Source organism: Nuphar pumila, chromosome 7, assembly GCF_984573655.1.
Source record: "Nuphar pumila chromosome 7, dmNupPumi1.hap1.1, whole genome shotgun sequence".
Classification (NCBI taxonomy): domain Eukaryota; kingdom Viridiplantae; phylum Streptophyta; class Magnoliopsida; order Nymphaeales; family Nymphaeaceae; genus Nuphar; species Nuphar pumila.
The window spans coordinates 102,478,469-102,489,953 of NC_143255.1; the positions used below are offsets into that span (position 1 = coordinate 102,478,469).

General features: G+C 40.9%; 1 pseudogene; it reads left to right on the plus strand.

The window, feature by feature from the left end:
* The first annotated feature begins 381 nt into the window (after window positions 1-381).
* On the plus strand, window positions 382-1,301 carry LOC149832689 (RING-H2 finger protein ATL8 pseudogene; annotated as a pseudogene).
* The last annotated feature ends 10,184 nt before the right edge of the window (window positions 1,302-11,485 follow it).

The window sequence follows — 11,485 nt, forward strand, 5'->3', positions numbered from 1 at the left end:
ATTAAATTCGGATATACATTAGATTCAATAGCAAAAATGAAAAACTATATCCAAAACCAGATTATAATCGAATACGGTTTTGGATTACCTAATCTGATTAAATCGAGTCAGTTTCCGTTGGATACAAGGGAATATCTGATCGTTCACATCCTTATTCCTTACCCGAGATGAGTGCTCAAAAAAAAAAATGAAAAAAAGGAAAAGGAAAAACAAATACTTTCAAGGATAATCTCGACAATCGTCGTGCCAAGAGTAGGAGATCCTCACCTGTCCTTGACCGAGGATTCAGGTGCATTCTCGTAATTTCCTTGAACTTCAGTAGCGTTGGAAATAAAAACCCCCAACCTCAAGACAGTTTGCTCACTCTTCACCATTCGAACCCTTCTCTCTCTCTCTCTCTCTCTCTCTCTCTCTCAAGCCCTCATGGTGACCTCGCCGGCCAAGTTAGGGCAGAGGCTCTCCCGGAGGCTGTTGACGGCGGCCGGAGGCGGAGGAGGAAGCGCGGATCCGGCGGCGAACGTGGCGGTGAACTCGGACGTTGTGGTGATCCTGGCGGCGTTCCTCTGCGGCCTCATCTGCCTGGTGGGCCTGGGGTTCATGGTGCGCTGCACCTGGCCGTGCCGCTTACTCCGGCGCGCCGGCGGCGGAGGAGACGACGACCCCGACGCCAACAAGGGCCTAAAGAAGAAGGCGATCCTCGCCCTCCCCGTCGCCGACTTCGGCCCGGCGGCCGGAAAGTCAACCGACTGCGCCATCTGCCTGGCCGAGTTCCTCGCCGGAGAGCAAGTCAGGGTGCTCCCCGGCTGTGCCCACTGTTTCCACCCCGCCTGCATCGATACGTGGCTCGGCTCTCACTCCTCCTGCCCGTCCTGCCGCCTCGTCCTCCCCCATAAGGCCTCCCCTCCTCCGCCGCCGCCGAATCCCCCCGACCGGAGGTGTCAGAGATGTGGGTTGCCGGAGAATTTCTCTCCGGCGTCGGTCTCCGGTAGCGCCGATGCCGTTGTTGACCGAGAGCTCAAGTCCAGAGAAGATCACCATACGGACAGTTCTTTGCCTTAGACCCTTTCGCCCTTTTCATACAACTTTTGTAATTTATTATTTTTTTTCAGAGAGAGGAGGGTGTTATATATCTTAGGATAAGATAAGATATGAAAGTGGTTTCATTCTTAAATGATAAAGAAAAAATGAGCATTGCTTATGGCATAGTTGAATTTTGCTGGTATTAGATTTCTATATGATTTCAAACTGTCAGCGACTTTGTTATTTGTCATGGAATTCATAATCTTTGGGGTTCTTTCCAATTCGTCGGAAAAGCAACCGTAGGTATGACCGTATGAGTAGAGCTGGTAATCGAGCCGAACGAACCCAACAAAAGGTGTTCGGGCCTGGCTAGTTGAGCATATGATTCGAACTCGGCTCGTGTTCATCACGGTCGTTCAACTAAACAAAGTCAAGTTTATGCACGGCAAGTTTTCGAACTCGCAAGATCACGAACATGTTCAGCTCGTAAGATCGTATGAGCTCAACACTATAGTCCAGCGCGAACGGGTCTCTTACTTGGAAGGTGGTTTCTCTGTTCTTCATTGAAAAAAAAAAAACTTTGTAACATGGAATGGTTGAATGTCTATAGGACCTACATTCCACACTTGCGTAATTAGAAACAAGTTTTAAAAGAGAGAGAGAGTGACAGAGTAGAAATTGGCCCAAGCAATTGTGAAGGAAGGGCATTCTAAGAAAGGTGACGAGGCAAGTAATGACAGTATGATAAGCGGTGAGTTGGACTTGAGGGGGTGTGAACTTGCAAGGAAAGTAGCTATACAATCAAGCAAGAAGAAGATCAAGCATATAAGGAAGGAAACCAAACAGGGCAACAAAGAAAAGCAAAGGATGACAATATAGAAATCTTGGAGAACAGGGTGATGATACACCGAGTTCAGAAAAGCAATCCTGTCAAGATAGTAACTTATCTGCAACAGAAGAATAATCAAATCAATTTGGAACCATCCTGCCAATATGAAGCATCACATGTGGCAACCTGTCTCTCAAGAAAAATCGTCCCTCACAAAGGATAAAGCAGTTGTAATTCAATAAATCCTTACTGCAGTAGGAGATTTTGTAAATTAAATAATAGCTCTCTAAGAGAGGGCTGTGTAATGCCAGAAAAGAAGAGAGAGAAAGAGCACTAGTGTGTTTTTGCTTATTAATCTCTGCACTGTCTAACTTTACAGCAATCTATTGGGTGCAAGCAAGTAACAAGCAACCTCAAATCTGAACTGACCCATTTCCTTAATTGTCTTATTTTATCGGATCTCATCAAAACCCTTTTGATGTGCTAAAGTGGCAAACTAAATGCGGAGCATAAGTCCCTTGGAGTGAGATAAAGGCCCTGTTTGGAAACTATCAGTTGGTGGCATCCAGGGAGGCAAATACGGAATCCCCAAAATTTGTAATTTTATCCAAACCACATGGCTGTTTGGGATAAGTGAAACGGTTCAGCTGAGGATTTACCACTTTCACTTGTGTAGCTGTTTGGAGTGCGAGAAGCTGAAATTAAAACTAAGATTGTCCGGTATGAGGAACATGGAATTGGAGTTGCCAAATACCATTCATACTTTCATTATTTCCTACAACTGCACCCATCTCAAGAAAGAGAGAGAGAGAGAGAGAGAGAGAGCACTCAAACCCACCCGTGGGATTTAAACACCAGACCTCTCGGTTATGATGCTGCAACTTTAACCATCCAGCTATCTCATTCATTCCCTTCCATTAATGTAAGTAATTTTTAGAAAACTTATGTCAAGAATTGTTGAGGTGTGTTTGGGGGCACCATGTACCCTTTTGCTGCAGTGACACTATACGGTTAGCATAAACAAGACAGGTAAACAAGCAGTGGGCTGTTTTGGCTCAGCTCGTTAAGGGTACACTCCTATTTGGCTCACAAGCAGAGCCTAGCAGGAGCTCATTACAAGCTGACTTGTTTTCTGTAAAGATTGTTCTTTATAGTATTTTTTAAAGCTTGATAATATGTAAATGGAAAATATTTGGTGATTCTGTACCATGATACCATATGGTGGTACACTCTTCTTTGCATGGATCTAGCTATCAAATGTTGAATCTAACCATAGAGATGTGTTTAGTATGATTTATTTACTATATTAGAAGGTTTTATAATATTTAATACATCAAAAGATTTTTTTATTATTATATTAAAAGGTTTTATAATGTTTAATACATCATAAGATTCTATTTTTTAGAAGGTGAAAATCAATAGCTCGCAATTCATGAAAATAAATGTAGTTCAAAATGATATAAAACATCATATCTGAGTCAACTTTAACACATGAAAAAATAAATAGAATATATTAAACATGATCCAATGGTTAGATTTTGCTTTTGAAGCTTATATCTATGTAAATTAAGTGTATAGCACCATAGAAGCAACCATATATAAAATATGCATAATATATATAATATACATATAAAACATATATATTGCAAGTATAATATATGCATAAAATATATAATATGTAATACACACCTATATGAGCTGAGCTTGCCATGTTTGTGTGTGGCTCATTTACCTAAAGGTGAGCTGAACGGTGAGCTTTTCGTCTTGCTTTTTTTTTTTTTTTTTGAGAGGCAAGCTGGGGTTAGGCAGACCCTTACCAGTTATTATTCAATGTACCACTGGGGTTTGAACCTGCACCGTCTCACCACGAGGAGACATGCACTTACAGCTCCTACCAACAACTATGCAGAGCCTCTCCATAGTTGGTGGTCTTGTTTCCCAGACTTGAGCATGAGTCCATTAAGGGGTGTTTAGTTGCCTTTTAAAAAAGAAAGAGAAAAACTGATCAGATTTGAGATCCTAACAATCAAATGCAGCCTTGGTGTTCCAAGAAGGTTGGTAATTTTTTGAAGGATAATGTTTTAGTAATGAAGCCATTATGTACAAACACCTTTGGATCTCTAATCCACAAGTTGTTTTGAACCAATCTGACATCAGGGATGGATTCATCAACTTTTGGATCATGTTTTTTTTATGAAAAAGTATAACTTTATGACGAGGGAAAGTATCACACAATGTAGACCATTGATTTTTGAAGCTTTATAAAAACCTGCCTATGATTTAAAAGGTGATTCCCACTAAACAAAACATTTAGATCACATCTGTAAGGTTGATTTTATGAAAAACAAAGTAAAACATAAAAAAATGGACGTTTGTAGGTAATGGCGATAGTAGAAAATAAAGGCCCTTTTTTGAAATCTTAGGTTAAGGTGTTGGTGGCACCTGATATACTGTAACCTTTGAGGTGCTGCAGTGACACTATATGCTTAACATAAGTCTGCTAAAGAGTGCTTAATTTGCATGATGTGTCGCCGGCATGAAGGTCATGTGATCCGTCGAAAGTTGATGGGACAGAAATTTGAATGACGCGTCACCAGTACGAACATTTTGCGATCAAGAACGTCGTGCATTGCTGATAGGGCTGGTAAACTAGCTGAACGCGCCAGTCAAACCCATCTTGTTCAGACTTAGCTTGTTTAGCATTTAACCCAGCTCGGGCTCGGCTCATGTTCATAACTAGACGAGCCATACTCAATCACGAGCCAAGATTGAGTAAGCCGAGCCGAGCCACTAGCTGGCTCATTTAAAAAAACATGCATTCTAACAATGACAATAACGAGATTTGAACTGCAAACCTCTTCATTACATGTCATAAGGCCTTACCATACAAAGCTACTTTTTATGACAAATATTGCACTAAAATTTTATATATTATAACTTTACGAGCTTACGTGAATTGAGCCGACCACCCATTGTGTGTGCTTGGCTCAACTTAAATTAGGGTACGCACAAATGGATAGTAAAAAAAAAATCACTCAAAAAAACACAAAAAAACTCTAAAATTATAATAAGAAATAAATAGGAAATCGCGATTAATGCTAATTGAAAAACAGACAAAGTAAACCCTAAAATCCTAATAGAAATCAAATATAGAATGATTCTTATTGCTAATTGAAAAGAAAAAAAAGTAGCAAAATTCACATTTATATCATTTGAAATAATGCAAATAAAAAATCTAAATCCAAACAAAAATTATAGATCTATGCTAATTGATAAAAAACATTAATATTCTAACCAATATCAAACATTCATTACTCATGGATTTACTAATTAAAAAAGTACAACACTTATAAATCTTAAAAGCATAATTACATTCATGCCATTTAAAAAATCAAATCAAAACCTAAACAAAATCCCTAATTGAACATTCATGCTATTAAAAAAATAAATAAATAACTTAAACCCTAAAAAACATCATCCATGATGCTAATTAAAAAAACTTAGAATCAAAACACTATCAAGCAAAAAAAAAAAAACGAACGACCCAGCAAATTTTTTGCTAACCCATATCTAAGTAGAAGGAGAAGAGGAGGAGGAAGACCCATCCACCCAAGGTGTCCATCAGAGAGGCTGCCGAAGGGCAAATGGCCGAACACAATCTGGCAGAGTTTTGGAGAGAGAGACCTCAAAGAGTTGTATGCATTTGGTACGGTTGAATAATCAAATGGTCAGGCTGCCTGACTTGGCCACGTGGTGGTTGTGGGGTCATCGAGAGAGAGAGAGAGAGAGAGAGAGAGAGAGAGAGAGATTCAACATTACCACTCATGAAGATCAACAAAATGTTGAACCCATGAACTGAACAAGAGCAAAGTCAAAACAAATAAAGAAAGCAGAAGAGAAAAAGAACATCAGATAGATAAAATGGGCTCACACTGGAGCCGCTTGCCCAGATTGCCGCAAAAGAGAGGTAGTGTCAGTAGGAGGGAGCGGAAGATCACTAAGATGCATACACAAGATCACATAAACATCTACCAAGATTTTATGCACCAGGTTTTGAATGTTAACAGAAATTTGACGAAAATGAGCATCGTTTCGTGCCATCCAAACAAACTACCAAGAAGTAAGCAACCACGTTCGCCAGATGAATCTCCACCTCGTGCTGTACCTAATACAAACCGGGTCCAAGATCAGATCTAGCCCAAAAGACTTCTTCTTAACAAACACGTTCGGATGCCTCTAGGACCTGCTAAAGAGTTCCACAAATATTGGGCAAGACCAGAACAAGTGAAACGTAGATTCTTCTGCAGCTTGACAAAGCACGCACCAATTCGGGAGCTGAATACCCCACTTCTTTAAATTACTATGGGTCTGGATTCTATCGTGCAAAATTAACCATGCCAGGACTCGAGCACGGGGAGAAGGGCCCTTCACCCAAAGCGCATCCTCGGGCAACCAATCAGCCCCTGGGGGGAGCAACGATCTATAGACTTTTTTGGTGAGGAACTCTCCGCTTGGCGCCAACGCCCACTTCAACCACTGATCAAAATTTCTGGAGTCCTCAAAATGGTCTCTAAAGCAAGCTAAAGCCCTCAACCATGATTTACGCAAGTGCGAGAGCGCCAAACCTCAGGTTCCCAGACGAACCAGGATAAGAGAAGGAGCCTCATATTTAGCAAGAAGCAAATGAGCACAAGAGTTATCCGGTTGGTGGGCCAACCAACATTGCTTGACGACAAGAACAATGCTCTGCAGTCTGGGTGCAAGAATGTCTAAACCAGCCATACGCCGAGGTAAGACCACCAAATGTCAACAATTAAGTGACGCTTACCCTTGAGTTGACATAGAGACCATAGAAAACCTGCCAACAAGCGCGTCAACTGCTTCTCTACTCCCACAAGCATCACAAACATTGACATGAAAAATTTCTGGAATAGTTGAAAGAACATATTTGACTAAGGTTAGACGGTCGGCGATGGAGAGATAAGACGACTTCCACGAAAGCAATTTGCACTTCGTTTTTTTAAGCGTCGGAGCCCAAGCAGCAGAAGAGAGGTGCTTCACTTGTAACGGCAAGCCCAGGTACATAATAGGCATGTCAAAAATAGTGCAATTAAAGATTCGCTTTCCAGCTGCAAGCATATTAGCATGAACATTGAACATGGTAATAGAGAATTTGGTCTCATTTAGAGAAAGCTCAGATAGGGAGAGAAAGAATTGAATGATAAGCTTGAACCTAAGCATCTGCTAAACATTTGCACCACAAAAAATGATCATATCATCAGCAATAAGTAAGAATATGACCCGGGAAGGGGGTTGCGAGGAGGGCAGAGAGAGAGAGAGAGAGGTCTACATTGTGGGGTTGCGAGGAGGGCAAGAGAAGGGGGCCTATGGGCCTCTGTTGTGGGGTTAAAAGTAGGGTGAGAGAGGGGGGATATGGGTCTGTGTCGTGGCTAGCAGAGAGAGAGAGAGAGATTAGGGTATCAAGGGGGGGGAGGGGAAGCCCAAAGAGTCATTGAGTCAGGATGAGCAGTCTTGGGGGATTTTTGTGGGTCAGAATGGGCACATGCCCTCCCTCCCCACAACATGGCTCCGCCCCTTTTTTTGCTTCTGCTTCTGCCCATTGGGAAGTATTCTATTACCAATATATGGATACAATGAAAACATACAAATCTTTATTTTTAACTTAATCCAAATTAAACATCAAAACTGCTCTCATTGTTGGTGGGGATTGTCCAAGTTCAAATGCCTAAAGAGCAAGTAATAAAATTTGCATGCCTAATCCTCTCTCAAATTCTCTTGATTTTTTTTTTACTTTGCTTTTTATCGATATATAGTCAGTATGCACAACTTGGAATAATTTTCCGATGCGTTTTTGGGTTCAACTATGGTATGCTTTTCAGACACCTTGATTTGTGTGGGAACATTCTCTTTTTTTTTATTGAGCTTGCTTCGAGTCTTAACAATTTGAGCAAAAAGTGAGACTCGCTCCGTGCACTACAGAGACTAAATTTGAGGTAGTTCAAAGGATACTGCTTACTCATGGTAAAGCAAATGCATATTTTCACAGAAAAAGTAAATAATGATTTTCTCATCCCTCCCCCATGAAAATATTTCTCAAGCAACTTTTCTCAACATGAACAAGTTGCTAACAATTAATTTCTCTGACTGGAAATGTATGTTTCTTTACAATGAACTTCTGCAAGTTTCAAAAGTATCACAAGGTTATCCAAGGCTCCATCTTGCCTAGAATTGGCTCTCGGTAGGATCAATATTGGTGGCTTGCCAAGTGGGTTTTCTTGCTGAGGCATGTTTGTTTCCTGCAATTTTCATGGAAAATTGCTAAGTTGGCATCCATTTTGCCTTCTTTTTACACCATGAGTAAAACAAACATCATATCATCATTGTGAAGAAGTATCATGCTGTCACAAGTGGTGTCACCCCTCAAAACCAGCTCTTAATCTGTCCTAATTAGGTGTGACTAAAGGTTCATATTTATCTTTGGGTCTTAAATAAACCCCACAAAGCTTTGCAAGAATATGAACATGAACATTTGCAGTTATTAATCTTTGATTAACATCTCCAATAGGAAAAAAACATACAAGTATAAGATGATTATCATGTCCTCTAAAAAAATCAAACTAATAACTTCACCAATGTTTAGATGCTTGGCCTCCCTGTGGATATCCACATCGAAATATCTTGTGAGCATCCCTTTAAATTCTTGCTGCGTTTGTCAAAATTCTCACTGTAAAAGACAATAATAACATTTAATGAGCTATATTATCAGCAAGCAACTAATTACAAATTTAATAATTATGTTTCTAAAAGCAATATTGTATGGGATGACAACCATGTTTGCCCAACAACTATGGGACAACAACTAATTACAAATTCTCACTCCCAAAATTGTCTACGAATCCTTAAAACAACAAACTTAGGGATAAGGGAAATAACGTGGGAAAAAAGATGCTTGAAAAAACCCCATTTTGGTACACTACAAGAAAACACGTTAGCGACGGACGGTAGCGACGGAATATTTCCGTCACTCGTTAGTGATGGATTATCGAGCGACAAACATCCGTCGCTATAATCAATGAAGCACATAAAACCAGCGACAAACTATAGTCCGTCGCCCAGTCCGTCGCTATTTAGCGACGGAGTTTGCGACATACTATTTTGTCGTTACGGCCGCACGATTTGCCGACGACTCTTGCGACAAACTCAAGTTCGTCGCTACTTAGCGACGGACATGGCGACGAAGATCAGTCTATCGCAGGTTTCGTAAATTTGATTTATGTGGGCTTAGCGACGAAATTAATTTTGTCGCTAAGCTGTCGCTAAGTTTCGAATAACCCTAATCCCAGACAGATTTTCCTTTTCTTCTTTCGCTGCTCCCGCCGTTCGCCACTCTCGTCGCTCGCCGGTCCCACTCCCACCGTTCTCCGGTCCCACCGTCCGCAGGCCCCGCCGCCCGGAGGAAGCTAAAAGATGCCCCCCCCGCCGCGTTTTCTGGCAGGGGGTTAACCCCTGCTGTTCTGGCAGGGGGTTAACCCCTGCCGGAAAATGCGGGGGTTAACCCCCTGCGTTTTCACGTAGGGGGTTAACCCCCTGCCGGAACAGCAGGGGGTTAACTCCTTGCCGGAAAGGCAGGGGGTTAACCCCCTGCTGTTCCGGCAGGGGGTCGACTCACTCGCGGAAAGGCTGGGGGTCGACCCTCTGCCCGAACAGGGGGTCAGTTAACCCCCTATGTTCCGTAAGGGGGTCGACCCCCTGCCGGAACAGCAGGGGAGTCGACCCCTTGCCAGAACAGTTTTTTTTTCGTAGTGACTTCATTTTGAAACAGTGTTTTTTTGTGCAGATTTTTCAACGGAATCAGCTCGTGCTCAGTCACCTATGGTAAGTAAGTGTCAAAAACAATGCAAATCGGGTAAATACCCGTGGTGAGTAAGTGATGCAAGCGTATCACATGTTATTTAATTTAATAGATGTAACACTTTATTATTCACACACTCACTTAATTGTTGATATTTAGGGTTGCTTTGTTGGAGTTCGGAGATCATGCTGAGCATGATTTTAATGTATGAATATTGAAGTTTTCTTATTTTTGGAGTACGGAGTCTATGCTAGGCATGGTAGTAGTTAGTGAGATATTGAAGTGTGTTTGTTGCAGGTACATGTTTGTCATTTGTTTGATATGAATTATTACGGTGTATTGCAATGTTTGATGTAATTGTATCCATGCTTGCATGTAGTTACTTTCAATTTGATTATAACTTCCATGTGAAATTGTATAATGAAAGCATGTTTCAAATGATTGTATCGTGTCATTAATGGTTTGCACATTGAAAATATTAAGTTATCAATGCATGCATCAAAATTCTTGTTATTGTATAACATCATATATTGCATGATAAATTTGATATGTTCTTCATTGTAGCATTATGATTGTTCTCTTTTAATTCATTAGGCTATTATTCGTAACATCATAAGAAAATGACTGCAAACCATGAATGGATGTACCGTAGGATAGTGGACAATGAGTTATCGCATGAATATATGGATGGTGTTGACAGTTTTATTGAATTTGCAACGGCAAGTGTAAGTACAGTGGATTCCACAGGTCAGATTAGGTGTCCCTGCAAGATTTGTAAGAATAATTGATTTATAGAACCTCATAGTGTTAGACATCACCTATACAGGAAGGGTTTTGTGGGTGATTATCAGAACTGGATGTTTCATGGAGAAGAATATAGAAACGATTTTGATGCACGGGTGAATGTGGTGCACGATAATCTATATACGGATTTGATATTTGATGTCGCAGGAACAAAACTGGGTTCTGCTATGAGTTCTAGTGATGTAAGAACTGTCGTAGATGAAGAATCACCAAACGATGCAGCTAGTAGATTTTATGATTTGCTTAGAGATGCTGATGAGCCACTTTGGAACGGTTGTGAGAGTCACACTATCTTGTCTGCAGCTCTTCAACTAATGAATTTGAAGTCCGAGTATAATTTGAGTCAATCATGTTTTGATCGTTTGTGCATGATTGTGAAGAGTATGTTGTCCAAAGATGAGAAATTGCCACAAAATTTCTATTGTGCGAAAGTTATGGTCAACGCTCTAGGTATGGGTTACAAAAAGATTGATGCTTGTCCAAATCACTACACGTATTTCAAGGAGCAGGAAAACAACATATCATACCCGTCATGTGGGCATCCTCGGTTCAAGCCAAAGACAAGAGGCAATGGTAGCATGAGATCAAAGGAAGTTTCATACAAGTCGCTCCGCTACTTTCCTATCACTCCTAGATTGCAGCGATTGTATATGTCTTCAAGGACAGCTAAACACATGAGATGACATGCAAATAAAGTTCGACACGATGAAAACAAGATCACGCATCCTGTTGACGCTGAAGCTTGGAAGCACTTTGATCGTACTCATCAGAACTTCGCAATGGAAGTACGAAATGTTAGACTTGGTCTATGTACAAATAGATTTAATCCATTTGGGGGTAGATCAACTCCATACTCATGCTGGCCAGTATTTGTAACTCTATACAACCTTTCACCAAGCTTGTGTATGAAACGTCCAAATCTTTTCTTGTCTCTGCAGATCCCTTGTCCGACCTCACCT